This window comes from Numenius arquata, chromosome 32 (genome assembly GCF_964106895.1).
Source record: "Numenius arquata chromosome 32, bNumArq3.hap1.1, whole genome shotgun sequence".
NCBI classification, from domain to species: domain Eukaryota; kingdom Metazoa; phylum Chordata; class Aves; order Charadriiformes; family Scolopacidae; genus Numenius; species Numenius arquata.
The window spans coordinates 189,147-208,916 of NC_133607.1; positions in this window are offsets into that span (position 1 = coordinate 189,147).

The following is a 19,770-nucleotide window of genomic DNA, read 5'->3' on the forward strand; positions in this document are numbered from 1 at the left end:
CTCCGGGGATCCCGGGACCTCCCTGTGCTGAGACTTGCCCTGAGGTGAGTGCGGAAGGTCAGCCCTCCCTTTTTCTTCCCCAAATGCCTCCTTTGAGCTCAAAAAACCACCCTGGGGGGGGGCGGGGGCAGAGGGGGAGGGCAGCTGGAGGATTGCCCTTGCTGGATTGCCCTTGCCCCAGGGCTGCTTGGTGGTTTCATTTGATTTTCAACCCAAACGAATCTGTCTTTTTGGAGTCGGGGAGACCTTCCCCGGAGCCGTGAGGTTCAGAGCGGCCCCTCCTTGTGCAAAACCCTCAGGTTTCCCCTTTTTGCCCAGGACAAACTCAAGTTCCATTGAATTTTGTGGCCCGAGGCTTGCACACTCCAGTCCCTCACAGTCAGCAAAATGCCTCCAGTTTTAATTTCACCCCATTTGAAGTGATTGCCCAATTAATTCTCATCTTTTAACCCCCCAAAATCCATCCTCTTTAACCACTGATGTCCACAACGGTATCATTTTGCGTCCAAACAGACCAGCAATTCACACAAGTAGGAAATAATGAATGTGAGTCTAATGGATTTCTGGAGAAAGGACTTAAAAATCCCTTTTTTTCTCTCATTTCCAGAGTATTTGAGAAGATCCAAAGCGGAAAGTCCCACCTGAGGCTCCATCCCCCCTGGGATGTTTGAAAGGCCCCGGGCACCGACACCGACCCACCGACGGGGCCATTTTTCCCTGCATGGCGGGCCTGTGCTGGTGACCGGGAGCGCTCCCTGCCCTCCCTGCCAACAACAGCCCATCCCAGCAGGGAGAGCTCCATGTGCCCCTTGTCCCCCCCAGACCTCCAAGGCCCCCGGCCCTCCCTCCCATCGTTGCCACCCCTCAGCACTGGCAGCTCCCTGTCGTCCCTGCACCCCCCAGAAAGCCAGCCCCCCCAGCCCCAGAGCCACCAACTGTCCCGTGATGACAGCCTGTCTCTCCTGTCCCTTCGGGAGCCCCTGGACTCCTGGCCCCCCCTGCCACCCCTGAGCCATGGCCAGGGCCAGGCGTGCTCTCCCAAGGAAGACAGAGCAGAGGTGCCAGGCTGGATGGGAGGGAGAGGAGCCGGCAGGGACAGGGACAAGGCTGCGGAGGGACATGGCCTGCTTTGGGCCGGGGACACGGATGCTTCTCCTGGAGGGAGGGCAAGAAGAGAGACAAAGGAGAGCGACTGGGAGATGGAGACGAGCTCCTGCACCCTCCTCGCACACGCTCCAAAAATAAAGGCTTTTCCCTCTCTTAATGAGGAATAGTCAACCCGCCAGCCCTGACGAGGGCACCGTGTTCCACCAAGTCAAGCTCAGTGTGTGCCAGGAGGTGCCGTGGTCTCTGCTGGCCACGTGAGGGTCACGGCCATCGTGTCCAGGGCTGCCAAGTCGGTCATCCAAGTCCTCATGAAGAATCAAGGGAGTTCCTCCTCGCAATCCAGAGGTGGCAGCACCACCAAGGGGTGGAGGAGGTACCTTGTCCGTGTTGCTATAAACACCAGGCAGAACCTGCTGCCCTCAATAAATGGTTGAGCAAAGCAATGGTGCATCCAAACTTGTGCTGTGTTGCCCTAAGACAGTAGGGGAAGAAGCCCCAAGTAGGATGGAAGATGGTTCTTTTGTCTCCTGATCCCCTTTTTTGTCAGCCCGGAGGACTCCCTGTTGAGTGGTGAGAAATGGGAGTGTGGTTTGAAGGTCCCGTGGGTGGGTTGAGCTGTGTCTGGGGCTTGGGATCTTGCTTGGATGCCAGGTCGGGTGGAAAGCTGCTCCCCTGAAGGTGCTTCTTGGTGTGAATTCCAGCTTGGGTTTAGTTTTGATGTTTGTCCAGCTGGGGGTCCTGGTGTAGGGGGCAGAGACCTTCCTGTTCTCCATCTTCCTCTTCTCCAGCCCCTTGAACCCCATTTTCTAGGTGGAGGTTGGGTTCAGAACATGGAACCTGGCCCTACATCTGTCAGACCATCCCTGTGTTTCCCTTCCTGATGTTCCTGCAGAGATTGTGCCTGTCTGTGGGTCATCTCTCTCCTAACCCAACCCACCTCTGCGCTCTCCATCCATCTGCCCGCCCATCCCTCCATCCAGAGGGGACGCATTTTGCTGATAAAACCTGGTGTAGCTGGAACACCTCCAGCCGAGCACTGGGAGCACTGGGACAGATCTCTTCCTTTTGCTCTTCTTTCCTTCCCATGTGGCGAAGGAGAAAACAGCTCTGGTGGCCTTCACGTGCCACGTTATCTGATGAGAGGTTGGTGGTCACCATGAGCTGTGTCACGCCGGTGTCTGGGCTTGATGTTTCCTGCCAGTGAACAGATTTGGGGGCGGGGACTTTATTTTTTTTAATAATTTTATTTTTGTTTTGCGGTTGGACATATCAGGAGCAGCCAAAGCTGGAGGCAAGAAGGAATGTGGTGGGGCAGCAGAGGTGGATGGGGCCTCCCTGGGGCTGTGGTTTGGTGGTGAGGGCAGGATGAGGTCTGCTGGGCTTTGTGGGGAAGAAGGGTGTGAGGGAGCTCTGAAATGCAAATCAAAGCCTTTTTGGTGACTGGCTGAGGAGTTAGAGGCAGCTGAGAGGTGGGAACGGGCAAAGCCATGCAGAGATGTCTCCATCAGCCCTCTCCAACACCTCCCATCCCCTCGGCCTCCCTCCCTGCAGACAGGGAGTGGGTGACACCAGCCCAAAACCCACCTTTCCCTTTTCCCTTCACCCCTTAGTCTTTCTCAAAGGTCTGGTGGATCAGATGGGGCCTTTGGTGGACCTTCCTGATGAGAAGGCCCTCCAGATGTATCCTCTCCCATGCTTGGGTGCTGCTGGCAACAGGTCCTGGTGCTGGACGTGCCTTTGGGCAATGTCTTGTTGGGCTCCAACTGTATGAGGCGAGGTCTCCAACCAAGACTTGGGAGGGACTCCGGCTCCTACCTCCATGTGGTGGAGGATTAAGCACCTACGAGGCCTTCAGATACCCACGCAAAGGGCTGACAATCAGAGGCAAAACAGATTTTGATTAATGGACCTTTTTAATTAATTTATGCCCAAGAAATGCCGCTATGATGTTGACAGCTGGAGCCAACTCTTCTCCTGCAAGTGGCTCGGGCAGTGGGTTTTGGACAAGGGCTGTGTCTCTGAGGCTGCAGATGAAGCAATTGGGTGCCCAGGGCTCTGGAGAGGTGCTTGTGGAGGGAGGTTGGAGAGGCAGTGCAGGTGGCTTTGAGCCAAGGGATGCCATCTTGGGCCAAGTTCCCCCAGCCAGGGCCTGCGGGAACTGGCAGTTCAGCGTGGTCCTTGCCAGGGATTGCCCAGAGCATTTCTCTGGTCTCACCACAGGGAGGGAGCAACAAGCTTGTGGGGGAAGCCCAGGGGATCTCCAGAGTTCTAAGGAGCCTTTGCCTGCTCCAAACCAGCCTGGGAGCTCCACTGCATTTGCTTGATTAAACCAAGCGTGGAGCTCCACTGGCAGGAGCTCAGAGAGGTGGCGAGCGTGGAGCTGAGGCTTGTAGAACCCCCATCTGCCCCAGGAGCAGTGGGAGACGGCTCTTCAGTCCAGTCTCCTCTGAGCTTCCATGGGTGGAGAGGGGTCTCCGTGGTCCCGTGCGCATCCTCCCCTGCTCCAGACCCTCCCAGACCCGTGTATCCTCCCCGGTTGCTGCACAATCACTGGGCTCAGTCCCTGCGCTCCGTCCCCAGGGGGGCTGGATTCACCTGGTTGGGATCCCTCATTCCCTGGTGGGTCAAACCCCCTCTGTGGGGCAGGCGTGGAGATGATGTTCTCCAGGGAGAAGCACCTTTGCCTCTGAAGCCAAAGGAGTGCGCCCGCCAGAAGATCCTCAGAGAGAGACCTCTGTCTGCCCTTTCTCTCCTCTCCTGCACGTTTCTATTGTGGGCCGCTCGCTTTTGGTTTCCTTTTCAAATCTCCAGTTGTATTTCCTGCTCTGGGATGTTTCTCTTCTCTGGTACCCCAAGGGTAGAACGTGACTTGGGGGGGGCTGAGCCTTGATGTTGGGGAGAACGTGGAGGGACCAGAGCTTCTCCAGCGCTCTGCATCTTCTCTAGCCGTGAGGAAGCTTTGGAAAATCGGGGAGAACATGAAGCTGACAAGCTTTGAAGAGCAGAAAACAGCTCCAGTTAATCCCAGAGCCCAGACAGCCTGGGAAATTCCCAGTGTTGAAGGGAAAATGCAACCACCAATGAGGCAGAGGCCTTTTGCAGATGCTTTTCCCCAGCTGCACCCAAGCTGGTTCAAGAGAGGGTGTTTGAGGGGAGCAGAGCCGCCCCCTCAAACGCTGCATTATGAAGGGAGGGCTTGTTTCCTACCACAAGGCTTTTTTTTTCTAAGCCCGTCAAAGCCCTGAAGAAAGGCCAGGGCTTGTCTGTCTTCTCGAAATAGCCTCAGGGTGGGGTTTGCTGGTGAGTCCCGCACCTCCAGCATGTCAGGGCTTGGGGGGGTTTAGCAATGCGACTTGCAAGCCCCTGTGCTCTGGTGGTGCTTGGAGGGGGGTGTCCCTCCTTCAGGGTTTGGGGGATGGCTGCAGCCTGGGGCTGAGCTGGGAAGGTGGCACCTGGTGGGGTGCAGGCACCCGAACTGCGCTTTGTTCTCCTCTGGCTCCATCCCTCTCTCCAGAGGATGCTGTTGACGCCATCAATCCTTGCCCTGCCTGGCAGGGGGGTGCGTGGTTTGGCTGGAGTGCCCTCCCCGTCAGGGATGCGGCATTTGTGAATGGGGATGAAGCTCCTTTGGGACAATTTGGGAGGAGGTCGCATCTCCCATCCCGACCTAATGGGGGTGCTGGCACTGCAGAGCCTCCCAGGCTGTGCTGAAAAGGCCTTCCTAAGGAGGGGGGAAAGCTGCAGCCTGTCTCCTTCCTCAGGCAGTGGGGAACACAGCCAGCTGGGCTCATGGCCATGGGAAGAGCTGGTCCAGTTGCCAGCCCTCCAGCCTCCCCTACCAATTTTTGGCCCCGCGCTTGGAGATTTGCAGCCGCTGTTGCTGCTGGTTTCAGTTCTGCTCCAAGGCCAGCTCAAGCCCAGCAAAGCCTGGGGGGGACACGGGTCTTTGTGAAGGAGGGGTTGGGTTGATGTTGGGGAGCGGGAGGGAAATGTCCTTTCTCAAGAGAAGAGCCCCTGCTGCGCGCACAGAGGAGTGCTCTGGCCAAGCGGTCGCGGGGTCGACTTGTGAGGCTGCAGAGCGAGCAGGAGGCGAATACCTCGCTGCTGAGAGAGCTGAGGGGGGAAAGGGAGGGCTTTTTTTAGAGCCAGGTCAGCCGAGGCCCAGCAGCTGCAGCGAGGAGCAGTGGCTGGGCTGAGCTGAGATGGTGCAGAGCTCGGCTGAGACCATGCTGCATGGTGGAGGCCACTGTTGTCTAGCAGTAAGTCCCGAGAGTCTGGGATGCTGAAGATCCCTGGAAAAGTCATGAGCATCCTCCTGCCCTCATGTTTCTGCCTGGCATTTCCTCCTTGACTACTCTATATTGGAAGAGTCCTTCCATATTTCCCCCTGTCTTCTCCAGGGCAGACACACACGACCGTGTCCAAGGCACAGCTGAGAGTCTGGTTCCTCACAATCCCTTGTGACTTCTCAGATGCTGCTGTTCTTCTCCCTGGGCCAAGAGAGTCACTCCTGGTGGCAAAATCCCTCCCTCCTCCATGCAGAGAGACGGGCTGCCACCAGAGTCCTGCTCCACCACCTTGACCCGGCCATTACACCTGCTCTCCAATGGTTCCACCTGCAAAAACCCTCTTGGAGATGCTGTTGCTCTGCTGCCCTCCCAATTCCCAGGCTCTCAGCACTGAAACGTGGGTCTTCCCAGACCCAGGAGTCTGCTCTGTTTGCAGGGTCAGATGTACGGGGCTGGGAGGGAGAGGACCCATGAGGAAATGGTAAGACCCACATCTGGGACCAAAGAGCAGGAGAGGCTTCTTGTTGAGAGCCCCTGACATCCCATGGCCAAAGACGAGCTCAGGAGACTCAGCCAGCCCACAGGCACGAGAAGGAGGCAGAAGAAGCAGGAAGAAAAGCCCCAGAGGATGCGCAGGGGTCAGCAGAGGACCGCCAAGAGACTTTGCGGCTCCTCTTTGTGGGGAAGCGCCTGCGGCCACACGTGGGTTGTTCCCAGGCGCAGCAACGCCCAGAGCGGACACCTCTTGTGCCGCTGCCTCAGCTGCTCAGAAAGCAGAGCCTGCCAGCTCCGGCCAGCCAGGGATGGGGAAGGGGCCGTCGGGCAGGGCCAGTTGGGCGCCCATGGCCCATCTCCCCACCGTCGCCTTGCTGCTGTTGGGTGAGTGGGAGCTGGGCACGTGTTGGGGACGGGGCTGGGGCTGCCAGGCTTTGGGAGCGGGGCCTGGGGACTTGGCTTTGTGGAGAGCTGCCTTAAATCAGGAGAGAGGTTTCAAGACCATGGGTTGCACAGCGTTGGGCAAAGATCTGTGCACAGGCCTGTCTGACCTGGGACTTTATACCCAGGAGCTGGGCATGAAAGCCCTCTCGGGTACTTCACCAGCTTGAACAGACCACTGGCTCCATGGTCCCTTTTTGCAGACCCCAATCCCGTATTCCCGTCCCCGATGTTGCACCAGGAGAAGGGGGATGGACGGCTCTCTTCTTTCTCTTTTCTTTTTACGAATTACTGCTCGTGTTCTGTATTGAGCACCCAGAGAAAGGGTCTTGTGGGACACGTACAGGGGCAGGAATGAGGGACAGAGCTTTGTCATTTTTCTTGTGCTGAACTGAAATGAAAATCCCTTTCCTGGTGGTGATGGCAACTGTCATATTAGAAGCTTTGTGCCTGCAGTGATCCGTGAGTTGTGCCGAGAGCGAGGTGGCACTTGGGCTATTGGGTGGCTCTTCACTGGGGACCCTTCACTGTTGGCTTGTGGAGCTCTGAAGTGGATATGGTGGGTCACAGCATAAAGACAAATGAGCAAAGACCCTTCCTTCCAATATTCATTGGGAAAAAGCAGAAGAGCTGCCCGTCCTGACACCGTGAGGCTGTGGGGCCGTGGGTGAGACAGGGTCACCCACCTGGAAACATGAAACCCACCCACAATTGGTTTGGGGAGATGACACGCAAGGAGGCAGAGGAGATGTGTCGCAGACACTCAAGGGTGGGTTGGTTCTCACCCAGTAAGGGCTCAGCAGTGGGGACCAGGGTACGGTCACCTGGATGGGCCACGTCTTACCAACGCTGTCTTTCCCCCATGGTGCAGGTGCCAGTGTGACCACCCAGGACATCTGCAGCTCCCCAGGGGATGGTGAGCACAGGGATGGGCCAGACAAGGGAGGTGTGCGGGGGTGGATGTAGGACGAGAGAGAGGGATGATTCCCCATGTCTGATCCCGTGGAGAAGACACTGTGGAAATGCTGGCAAATACCATCCCTGTGCCATCTCTCCAGGTGACCTCCTGGCTCCTGAACTCTTCCTGAACACCTTCCGTGCTCAGGAGGGGGAACGGGTTTTGTTTCGCTGCTCCATTGAACGCCAGGCTCCAGCCATGAGAATTGTCTTCTGCAAGGATGGGGTGGAGAAGAACAACCAGAAAGCCCAATGGGGGCAGCAGAGCTACTTTGTGCTCCTAAAAATCACCCTGAGGAGCGCAGGGACGTACAGGTGTGGGTACCAGCACAGGAACGAGAGCAACTGGGTGAGGAGCTCTGCCCTCAGTATTCCCTGGAACCTGACTGTCACAGGTGAGACACAGCCCAATGGTGGGAGCAGAAAGGGTAGGACACTTGCCACCACATGTGTCTGCTCATGGCCAAGGTCTTTTCTGGGACAGGCAGGGCATGGTGCTGGTGTCCTTCCCCATGTGAGTGTGTTGCTGCCACTGATGGATGCTCTAGAGAGAGATCTCCTCCCAAAGGGTCCCCTTCTCCCTCCATCCCACACCTCTGCTGCAGACATGGGGCTCGGCAGTGCCCAGGATCACAAAGCCAGGGCTGGGGCTGCTGAGGGAGCCTGGGCTGTGCCAGGGATGCTCCAAGGTGTCCCCTCTACCTCTTAGAGCTTGTGTCAGGGAAACTGGGGAGATTTGCATGTGCTGGCTGGTTCCCCAGGAGTCTGGTGAAGCCAGAACTTGAGCTGGGGGGTCTGCTCAGTGTCTGGGATGGTCCCAGTGCAGGAGAATGAGACTCAAAAGGACTTCATTTCTCTGACAGTCTTCAGCCCCTCTCCAGAAACAGTGATCCCACCCACAGGTGAGCCATTGTTTTTAACCTTTCCCACCATCTCCTTCCACCTGGACATTCCTTGTCCACATTGTGATTCCTCTCTTCCAGCACCAGCCATACCCCTCTGAGTCTGGATCCTGTGCTCTGCCCTCACCTTACTCCTCCTGACGTCTGCTCCCATCATCACCCTCGTCCTGGAGAGATGCAGCCCCTCTGCCTCTCCTGCTGGCCAGCCTGCAGACACCCCTGTCCCCATTGTCATCTGATGGTCTCACTGCCCTTGGCTCCCACTATCCCCACTGCAGCCTCAGACAGCCATGCTCTCCAGGTCCTGCATCCCTCCAGCACTTCCCAACACCGGTGTGATGCCAGCAGCCAAGAGCTGTTCCTTGGGAAGCGGCCGGCTGGTTGAAGGGCCCCTTTTGGGGTTCCTTTATCTGCAGAGGGTCTGTGGGAGGTGAGATATAAAAGATTTGTTCAGAATGGGCAGCTGATGTGTCTCCTCTGTCTGTGAGTGAAGCCTCTGAACGGAGCTGGGAGAGCTGCTTTCCTCCTGACTGGGATGGCAACGTGTCCTGGGGAGGGAGATGCCGTCCCCTGCCCCTGGGATCAGAGGGTTTCCCTCCCGGATGCCATCGTGCTGGCAGATGTGTCCTGGCAAAGTGCTGATCTGAGGATGGCTGAGCCCATCATCCCAAAGTGCTGTCCAATGGGCGGTCGATCCTGGCCCTCTGCACCCCATATCCATCCATCCATCCGTGGGGCAGGGGGACTGGGCTGAAATATTCCCACACGAGACAGGAGTGATGTTTTCCAGCTGTGGGAGAAATGGGGATGGGGTGTCAGCATCCCCTGATTTCCTCCCCAGGCACAACCTTCCTTCCCTCCAGGAGGGTCTCAAGCCTCCCACACCAGTGCTTCAGCTCACTGGCCCGGGACCCGAAAGGATTGGAGTCAGGCTGATGCTGTTTGCTGGTCCGGTGTGGAGCTGGGGACGTCCAGCCACGGGGCAGAGCCCAGAGCGTGAGCAGCTGGGGCAGCTCTGGCCCCGAGGATGCAAAGCCGGGTGGGGGAGAAGGGGCAGGAGGGCTTTGCCGGGAGGATGCTGCCCCCGAGGGACAGGCAAACACGGCTCGTGCTCCTGTCTCTGAGGGGAGGGAAATGAAGGCGGGGGCTCTGCAGGCGCAGCGTCCGCAGCGGGGGCTGAGCTCAGCAGGGCCCCCGCTCCTCACAGCCTCTCGCTGTGGGAAAGGCACTGCTGGCCACAGACGTGCAGCAGTGGCCACCCCAGGCGCGCTGCAAGCCACGGGCCAGGCAGCTCTTGACCCGCTGTCCCCAGCCCAGAGGAAAGCAGAGGCTTCAAGGAGAGGCTGTTGCCGCAGCGCCCCAAGAAATGCTGGGGCGGGTGGGATGTGCCGGGCTGTCTCCTTCTGGCCCTGCCTTCCTCCTGCTGCTGCTGGGTGAGTTGGGGGATTCCTTTGCCTTGGGGCTGAGGGCGGGAGGGGTGCTGAGCGGGGCAGGAGAGGGCCCGTCCTGGGCAGAGGGGAGGATGGGGACAGGCTGTGGGGAGCAGCCGTGCAGCACTGAGGGGCAGAGCTGCTGGGCTGAGGGGAGGGAGACCATTGCTTCCTCCAGCTACGGGGCAGCTCTCGGCAAAGGGCACCTTTCTCCAACACCTCTGAGGGTGTCTGGGTCACAACGTGAGACTGGGAACAGGCTGGAGTGTTTCAGGGACTCTGGGGCATCCACCTGCAACAGCAAACCATCCAAATTGGGCTTTCAGTTGTGTCAATTGAGGAGACCGAGGAGATCCAGGATGGAGGTTCATGGGTGGGAAGCTGCTTGAGCAGGAAGGATTCTGCAGTGGAGACCTGGGCAGGTGGGTGAGCCGGGTCACAGCCCCTCTAACCAACACCCTCTCTGCCCCTTGCTGTAGGATCCAGTGTGACCACCCAGGACATCTGCAGCTCCCCAGGGGATGGTGAGCACGTTATGGGTACAGAAAAAGGAGTGGTGCAGGGGATGGAGCTGGGAAAAAAAGAGGAGTTTTGTTCCCTGGGTACAAGTCCCTGAGGAGAGATTCTTCCCTCCCTGATCTACAGCATTTTACAGCCCCACCATCACAGACACTTCCCTGTAGCATCCTTGAATCACTGCTTTCCTTCCAGGTGACCTCCCGGCTCCTCATCTCACCCTCGACTTACTTTCGGCTCATCCTGGTGACACCGTTCTGGCTGGATGCTCCATGCTGATGGTGTCCCCTGCCACCCGAATTATCTTCTGCAAGGATGGGGTGGAGGAGCGCAGCCTGAAAGCCCAGCAGGGGCAGCTGAGCTACTTCGTGCAACTAAAAATCACCCTGAGGAGCGCAGGGACGTACAGGTGTGGGTACCAGCACAGGAACGAGAGCAACTGGGTGAGGAGCTCTGCCCTCAGCACACCACGGCTCCTGGCTGTCACAGGTGAGACACAGCCCAATGGTGGGAGCAGAAGGGACAGGGAATTGCCACCACACGGCTCTGCTGAGGACGGAGCTGTGTTCTGGGACAAGCAGGGCATGGTGCTGGTGTCCTTCCCCATGTGAGTGTGTTGCTGCCACTGATGGATGCTCTAGAGAGAGATCTCCTCCCAAAGGGTCCCCTTCTCCCTCCATCCCACACCTCTGCTGCAGAACTGGGGCTCGGCAGTGCCCAGGATCACAAAGCCAGGGCTGGGGCTGCTGAGGGAGCCTGGGCTGTGCCAGGGATGCTCCAAGGTGTCCCCTCTACCTCTTAGAGCTTGTGTCAGGGAAACTGGGGAGATTTGCATGAGTGGGGAGGGTCTCCAGGAGTCCGATGAAGCGAGACATGAACTGGGGGGTCAGCTTGGTGTCTGGGATGGTCCCAGTGCAGGACAGGGAGACTCACGAGGTCCATATTTCTCTGACAGGCAGCAGCCCCTCACCAGGAACAGTTCTTCCAACAAGAGGTGAGCCATTGCATGGGAGCCCTTCCCAGCATCTCCTTCCTCCTGGACATTCCTTGTCCACACTGTGACCCTCCTCTCTTCCAGCACCAGCCATACCCCTCTGGATCTGGATCCTGCGCTCTGCCCTCACCCTGCTCCTCCTGACTTCTGCCCCCATCATCACCCTCGTCTTGGAGAGATGCAGCCCCTCTGCCGCTCGTGCTGCCCAGCCTGCGCACATCCCTGTCCCCGGTGTCATCTGATGGCCTCACTGCCCCGGGCTCCTCACTGTCCCCATATCATGAGGGTGGTGGGAGTTACACCCCCCCCAGACTCCCAGCTGGGGTCTGGTCACTGAGGGGATTGTGCCCAAGGGAGGTGCTACCATCGCTCTGCTCTCTTTTGCTCAGCCCCTGCTCTGTCCCCTGAGGAAGGACCCTTGAATCTCACACCCACCCGGGTGCCTTTACCCCCGCAGATGCCCCTCCTGCTCCCAGGCAGCAGCATCTCCATTCCAGGTCCATCCCTGCAGCCCAGGAGGATGCAGGGGGATGGTTGGGTGGCTCCAGCCTGACAGAGTGATGCTCTCAAGGTCCTGCATCCCTCCAACACTTCCCATTTCCCGGGGAGGTGCCGGTAGCCAAGGCCAGTTCCCGGGGCACTGGGCATCTTGTTGCAGTGACCAGTGCAGAGGCGCATGTGTTGGCAGAGCGTTTGTGGGAGGTGAATTATAAAGGATTTGTTCTGAAGTGGACACTTGGTGTTTCTCTTCTGTCTCGGAGTGAATTTTCTAAAGGGCGCTGGGAGAGCTGTCAAACTGTCCGAGTCTCACAGACTGGAGCCTGTTGGGGTGGTGATGCTGGAGCTGGGGTCTGATCAACCCTCTGATGATAATAGAAGTTGCCAGTCGATATAATTAAGGGACATCTCCTTGTCTGGGCAGCCCCCGTGGACCAGCCAAGGAGAGCTCCCCGAGGTGGCTTTGGGGCGCCTTTGGATGGGATTGTGCCATCTCTGTGCGGTCTGACCGACCGGCTGACACGGACGCGTCCTTTCCGTACACAGCTGGACGTGTCTCCAAGGGTTGGTGATCCGCCAGCAGGTACAGGCGGTTGGTCACGGGTTTGCGTGTGCGAGTGGGTCCGTGCAGCGGTGTGAGCAGTGCCATCAGGCTGTCACTGTCCCATGCCATGCCCGAGGGCAGGAGCGTCTGGCACCCTGCCATGTCATGGAAGATGGTGTGACCCAGGGGTGGGTGACATCCTGGGAGTGTGACCCAGAGGAAGGTGACAGAGCCCAGACTGCCCCCAACCCATCCCCAGGGTGACCCCAGAGCCTCCTGCGAGGCCAGAGCAGGCTTTCCCTCGGGGATGGAGGCTCCTTCAGCCCAAAACCTGGCCCTGGGGTGGTCCCGCTGCCTCCTGCGATGCCGGGAGCAGTGATTGCCCCACGGAGAACCCCCAAACTCCCCCAAAGCCCACTCCTGGGCAGCCTTTCCCTCCTCCTTCCTGCCCCTCAGCCTCTCCCAGGGTGGGGGAAATGCTTCTGCCCCTTCTCTTTCTGCATCTTTCCATGAAAAGACCCTCTTCCCTCCACAGAGCCCTCCTGGGGGGGGCCCCGTAGCTCCTGGCCTGGGGTTTTAACCAGAAATGGGGATTTCTTCTCCCATGAGGTGCCTTTTATCTGGGGCTGGTTGTGGTAGGGCTTGGGGTTTGCTCAGCAGCGCTAAATCTTCCTTCCTTGCCCCTTTTTGACATTTCCTTTAGGAGGCTCGTTGCCCTCCCGCCCTCCAGTTCTGCTCCAGGTCTAATTAAGCCCCGTTTCATTGGCTTTAATTGGTGGTTGAGGGGCACGGAGCCGCTCCCCTCCTGTGCTGAGAGTGGAGCAATGGAGAAAGGATTCAGCAGGGATTTCAGAGAAGAATTTGCCAAGTTTGGATGTCTTTGACTTGGCTGATGCCAGAAAACCCCCTCCTGCTTCTGTTTGTGCCCAGAAACTGTGGCTGGAGGCAGCAGGAGATGGAAATTGTCTCTCAAAAGCCCGAGATGCTTTTGGGGGGAGGTGAGGGTGGGTCCCGTCTTGGTCCCGGTGACGACAGCAGCCGGTAAGCAGGTGGGTGGTTATTTTTTGTGCTTTGAGTGTATTTAGGCAAAAGGCCTTTGTTTTGGTGAGACTTTGGCAAAGGTTGCAGGGGCCGTGGGAGGAATTGATTGGAAATACGTCCCCCGTTAATCACCTGGAGCTGCAGGAAAAGAGAAGGGGAGGTGGGAAGTGTCAAGGGGGATGGGAAACCTGGGGAAATCCTTGGGCTTTGAGGAGGAGATTTGAAGGATTTCAAGACGATTTGGGAAATGACTTTTATTCCTTTGAGCTCTCTCTCTGGCCACACAAAAGCTGGCGGGGGGGTTTCTTCTCCCCAGCTCTTGTTCTCCGGAGAACTGGAAAGGAATCCAGCCGGCTGTCCTTAAATGGAGCAACTCCACCCATTTGGAGGCATTTTCTGCCAGAGAATTCCTAAATTCAAACATTCTCCCCCTTCCTGGGGGATGAATGACCACGGTGGAAACCCGGGTGTTGACACGGAGCAGTTGAAGCTCCTCCTAAAGCCACCGCCTGTTTTTTATGGTACGAGTTTGAGGTTCAAAACTGAATCCAAGCATTAAAAAGAGGTGGTGGTTGGACCCAAACCGGCGTGTCCGGTGCGCAGCTGCCCACTCATCCCAGTTTCCTTACTGGGCTCGGCTTCTGCTCACTGGTTTTGACACCTGGAGTTCCTGGGAGCTGAGGAGTTGAGCCCACAGACCCCGGCTCTGCTTTTGCCTCCTAAAAAAGCTGAAAACAGATGAAGGAGGGGATTTTTCCCTGGGGATGGGGGGAGGAGTGATGGAAACGGCCCCCGGGGTATCGCTTTGCTCCTTTTGCTTCTAGAAAAGCCCCAAATGGCTCAATCCCCACCTTCTGCCCCGGGGCAGACGCAGGGGTGAAGTGGTAGCCGGAGGGTCCATCTCCAGAGCCATGATTTCCCTGAGAAGGGGGAAATTTTGTGGGGGATGGAGTGGTGTGTGAGGAGGAGGAGGGCAAGGAAGGTTAAAGGACAGTCTTGGCGGAATGAGTTTTATCCCCAGTGTGGTTTTGTTATATTTTTTGGGGCAGAACATCCAGGATTTGGGGGTTTTTTGATGGAGGATGAGGCTAAAATCCACGTTCAGCCGTGGGAATGAGGGCGACCCCTGGGAAAACAGGAGGAGGGAACCGGGGATGGGGGTGGGTGTCACTTGGCCCCTTCTCCACAGCGTGTTTTTGGGTGGAGGGTACCCCATATGGGCCAGAAACGCCTCAAAATGCCCAGTGCTGTCCCAGTAAAGCACTGGTTTTGCTGACGTCACAGGCCGTTGCCGGCCTCCTGTGTTCCACACAACATTCCGACGCGGTGGTCGCTCGCTGGCCGTGGCTGTAGCAGCTTCCTACCACTGTGGAGAGTTATACTCACCAGTTGACTGTTTTTTTGGGGAAAAACCCAAATTGTCCTGCCCGATGGGGCCCAAAAAGCCTCCAGTGGCCGAAGGGTAACGCTGGGGGTGGGAAGGGGCGGTGGAAGTTGGTGGCAGAAGACTGAGTGATGTTTTGCTGGGAAATAGGGACCGGTTTTGCCCCAACTCACCACGTTTCCCCTCTTTTGAAGCGTTTGTTGCACCGTATCAGTTCCCCACATGCCTTCCTCACCCTCCTCTTCCTCCCCCTTTCAGCTGTATCAATGTCGGGGAACAGTTCCAAGCGGAGCCCCCAGCCCTGCGTGATAGATCCTGCTTGGGAGATGAAGAAGACCGAGCCTCCCTCGTCTGGAAGCCCTGGGGTGACATTGAATCCAACCCCGAGACGCAGGAGAAAGGTTTCTCTTCAGGCTTTTCTTTGGGGAAACGGGAAAATTCCACCTTCTCAGAGTTACTTGATAGGGTGTTTGGGTTCTCTCCCGTCTTGTCTTGGCCCCGTAGCGTTCGAGGGAAGGAGATGGCTCGTTTTTGGGAGGAAATTGGCTAGATAAGAGCCGATGGTGCTCTCGGGAGCATCTTCCATGAGAAAGGGGGAGTTTTGCGGTCCCAGCTCATCTGCAGCCAGGGAGGAGTTCCTCTCTGGAGATCCCGCTCCAAAACCTGCTCTTCCTGTAGCAATATTTGGAATATGGGCCTTTTTTCTGGGCCTTTTCTGGTTTCCAGTCTGTTTTCTGCCCTTCCTCCATTTCCCATCCATCTCCTGTGGCATCTTTTCTCCTTCTTTGAGGAAAACCTGACTTGGTGAGCTTGTTTGGATTCTGGGACAGTTTGGAGAATGGGATTTCTCCTGTGACTGAGGGACTCTGAGAGAAAACCCCAGATCTACCCTCGCTGAAGTCCTGAGCGGCTTTGATTTGTTCCCTCTTCTTTGATTGTACACCACTGGTTGCCTGCCCCCCTCCACGAGGAGCGAGAATTGCCCCTTTTCCTCCTCTGCCAAAGGAATTGAAGTCCTTTTTTCCTATTAAATCTGGCAGGAAGCTCTGGAAATGCTGCGCTCTGGGCCCCCCCGGAGACCCGAATGCCACCCCTTGGCTGATTACCATTACGCAGGTAAATGGGAGGAGAACAGATCCCTTGGCTTTTGGAATTATTCTTAAAAATGTCAGTTTTGGGTGGGGAAAGCAGTAGTTTTAATCTATTTGTGGGGCTTTTTGAGGCAGGGAAATGCCTCTTGTAATAATTTGCCTGTGGCTGTTTATCCCAAGGCTCGGACTCTTGGACCCGGCAGGAAGAAGAGTTATTTAAAGAGGCTTTTTTTGTCCATCAGAAGAATTTTTGCCTCATTCAGAAGGAGGTAAAGCCGTTGGACCGGGGCAGAGCTCGTTAGCGGGGACGATTTTTAGGCAGAAAGTCCTATTTTCAATCCCCCGTTGGAATCCTGTCCTTAGGACCCTTCTTCCTGCTAAAAACCCAGTGGGACAAGACATCATTGCCCTCATTTGTAATGACAAGGGAGTATTTAATATCCCTGGATTTCTCCCCATAGATCCAGACAAAAACCGTGGCACAGTGTGTGGAATACTCTTATACATGGAAGAAAAAGATCCGATTTGGCAGCACTCGGCCTCGACTGATGGAGAAAAGGGCCAAGAGAGCCCGGGACGAGGAGGAAAAAGCCGAAGGCGAGGTAAAAAAGCTGCTGGGGGGGTTTGTTTCCTCGACGAATCCATCTGCTCAAACGTTCCTTGCTAGGATACAGGGATTTGGTTCGCAGAAATAGATATTATTTTAATTTTTGGTGGGCGGGGGAACGGGGTGGCTGTGTGGCTTCAGTGCATCAGAATTGCACCTTTTCAGCCCCTTTGATAGATTTTGTGGAGGAAAGTGCTTTTCCGCTTGGGACAGTGGAAATAATACATTTTTTCTTGCAAATTGTGGCTTTGCACCCCGTTTTCCCATTGGTTTTTTGGCTGTTTAGTGCTCAGACTTTACCTGGGCTGATAAAACGCGTGAAATCCATGGCAAAAAAAATCTTATTTTTTTGCCTTTTTGAGACATTTCAAGTTAGTTTTTGCCCATTTTGCAGGCCATTTGCCAACAGAAGAAGAAGCCACGTTTTATGACCACAGACAAGCCCACGCCGGGGCATCACCAACTTCAGCCCCACAGCGCCTGCGGCTCCTCCGGGGATCCCGGGACCTCCCTGTGCTGAGACTTGCCCTGAGGTGAGTGCGGAAGGTCAGCCCTCCCTTTTTCTTCCCCAAATGCCTCCTTTGAGCTCAAAAAACCACCCTGGGGGGGGGCGGGGGCAGAGGGGGAGGGCAGCTGGAGGATTGCCCTTGCTGGATTGCCCTTGCCCCAGGGCTGCTTGGTGGTTTCATTTGATTTTCAACCCAAACGAATCTGTCTTTTTGGAGTCGGGGAGACCTTCCCCGGAGCCGTGAGGTTCAGAGCGGCCCCTCCTTGTGCAAAACCCTCAGGTTTCCCCTTTTTGCCCAGGACAAACTCAAGTTCCGTTGAGTTTTGTGGCCCAAGGCTTGCACACTCCAGTCCCTCACAGCCAGCAAAATGCCTCCAGTTTTAATTTCACCCCATTTGAAGTGATTGCCCAATTAATTCTCATCTTTTAACCCCCCAAAATCCATCCTCTTTAACCACTGATGTCCACAACGGTATCATTTTGCGTCCAAACAGACCAGGAATTCACACGAGTAGGAAATAATGAATGTGAGTCTAATGGATTTCTGGAGAAAGGACTTAAAAATCCCTTTTTTTCTCTCATTTCCAGAGTATTTGAGAAGATCCAGAGCGGAAAGTCCCACCTGAGGCTCCATCCCCCCCGGGATGTTTGAAAGGCCCCGGGCACCGACACCGACCCACCGGCGGGGCCATTTTTCCCTGCATGGCGGGCCTGTGCTGGTGACCGGGAGCGCTCCCTGCCCTCCCTGCCAACAACAGCCCATCCCAGCAGGGAGAGCTCCATGTGCCCCTTGTCCCCCCCAGACCTCCAAGGCCCCCGGCCCTCCCTCCCATCGTTGCCACCCCTCAGCACTGGCAGCTCCCTGTCGTCCCTGCACCCCCCAGAAAGCCAGCCCCCCCAGCCCCAGAGCCACCAACTGTCCCGTGATGACAGCCTGTCTCTCCTGTCCCTTCGGGAGCCCCTGGACTCCTGGCCCCCCCTGCCACCCCTGAGCCATGGCCAGGGCCAGGCGTGCTCTCCCAAGGAAGACAGAGCAGAGGTGCCAGGCTGGATGGGAGGGAGAGGAGCCGGCAGGGACAGGGACAAGGCTGCGGAGGGACATGGCCTGCTTTGGGCCGGGGACACGGATGCTTCTCCTGGAGGGAGGGCAAGAAGAGAGACAAAGGAGAGCGACTGGGAGATGGAGACGAGCTCCTGCACCCTCCTCGCACACGCTCCAAAAATAAAGGCTTTTCCCTCTCTTAATGAGGAATAGTCAACCCGCCAGCCCTGACGAGGGCACCGTGTTCCACCAAGTCAAGCTCAGTGTGTGCCAGGAGGTGCCGTGGTCTCTGCTGGCCACGTGAGGGTCACGGCCATCGTGTCCAGGGCTGCCAAGTCGGTCATCCAAGTCCTCATGAAGAATCAAGGGAGTTCCTCCTCGCAATCCAGAGGTGGCAGCACCACCAAGGGGTGGAGGAGGTACCTTGTCCGTGTTGCTATAAACACCAGGCAGAACCTGCTGCCCTCAATAAATGGTTGAGCAAAGCAATGGTGCATCCAAACTTGTGCTGTGTTGCCCTAAGACAGTAGGGGAAGAAGCCCCAAGTAGGATGGAAGATGGTTCTTTTGTCTCCTGATCCCCTTTTTTGTCAGCCCGGAGGACTCCCTGTTGAGTGGTGAGAAATGGGAGTGTGGTTTGAAGGTCCCGTGGGTGGGTTGAGCTGTGTCTGGGGCTTGGGATCTTGCTTGGATGCCAGGTCGGGTGGAAAGCTGCTCCCCTGAAGGTGCTTCTTGGTGTGAATTCCAGCTTGGGTTTAGTTTTGATGTTTGTCCAGCTGGGGGTCCTGGTGTAGGGGGCAGAGACCTTCCTGTTCTCCATCTTCCTCTTCTCCAGCCCCTTGAACCCCATTTTCTAGGTGGAGGTTGGGTTCAGAACATGGAACCTGGCCCTACATCTGTCAGACCATCCCTGTGTTTCCCTTCCTGATGTTCCTGCAGAGATTGTGCCTGTCTGTGGGTCATCTCTCTCCTAACCCAACCCACCTCTGCGCTCTCCATCCATCTGCCCGCCCATCCCTCCATCCAGAGGGGACGCATTTTGCTGATAAAACCTGGTGTAGCTGGAACACCTCCAGCCGAGCACTGGGAGCACTGGGACAGATCTCTTCCTTTTGCTCTTCTTCCCTTCCCATGTGGCGAAGGAGAAAACAGCTCTGGTGGCCTTCACGTGCCACGTTATCTGATGAGAGGTTGGTGGTCACCATGAGCTGTGTCACGCCGGTGTCTGGGCTTGATGTTTCCTGCCAGTGAACAGATTTGGGGGCGGGGACTTTATTTTTTTTAATAATTTTATTTTTGTTTTGCGGTTGGACATATCAGGAGCAGCCAAAGCTGGAGGCAAGAAGGAATGTGGTGGGGCAGCAGAGGTGGATGGGGCCTCCCTGGGGCTGTGGTTTGGTGGTGAGGGCAGGATGAGGTCTGCTGGGCTTTGTGGGGAAGAAGGGTGTGAGGGAGCTCTGAAATGCAAATCAAAGCCTTTTTGGTGACTGGCTGAGGAGTTAGAGGCAGCTGAGAGGTGGGAACGGGCAAAGCCATGCAGAGATGTCTCCATCAGCCCTCTCCAACACCTCCCATCCCCTCGGCCTCCCTCCCTGCAGACAGGGAGTGGGTGACACCAGCCCAAAACCCACCTTTCCCTTTTCCCTTCACCCCTTAGTCTTTCTCAAAGGTCTGGTGGATCAGATGGGGCCTTCGGTGGACCCTCCTGATGAGAAGGCCCTCCAGATGTATCCTCTCCCATGCTTGGGTGCTGCTGGCAACAGGTCCTGGTGCTGGACGTGCCTTTGGGCAATGTCTTGTTGGGCTCCAACTGTATGAGGCGAGGTCTCCAACCAAGACTTGGGAGGGACTCCGGCTCCTACCTCCATGTGGTGGAGGATTAAGCACCTACGAGGCCTTCAGATACCCACGCAAAGGGCTGACAA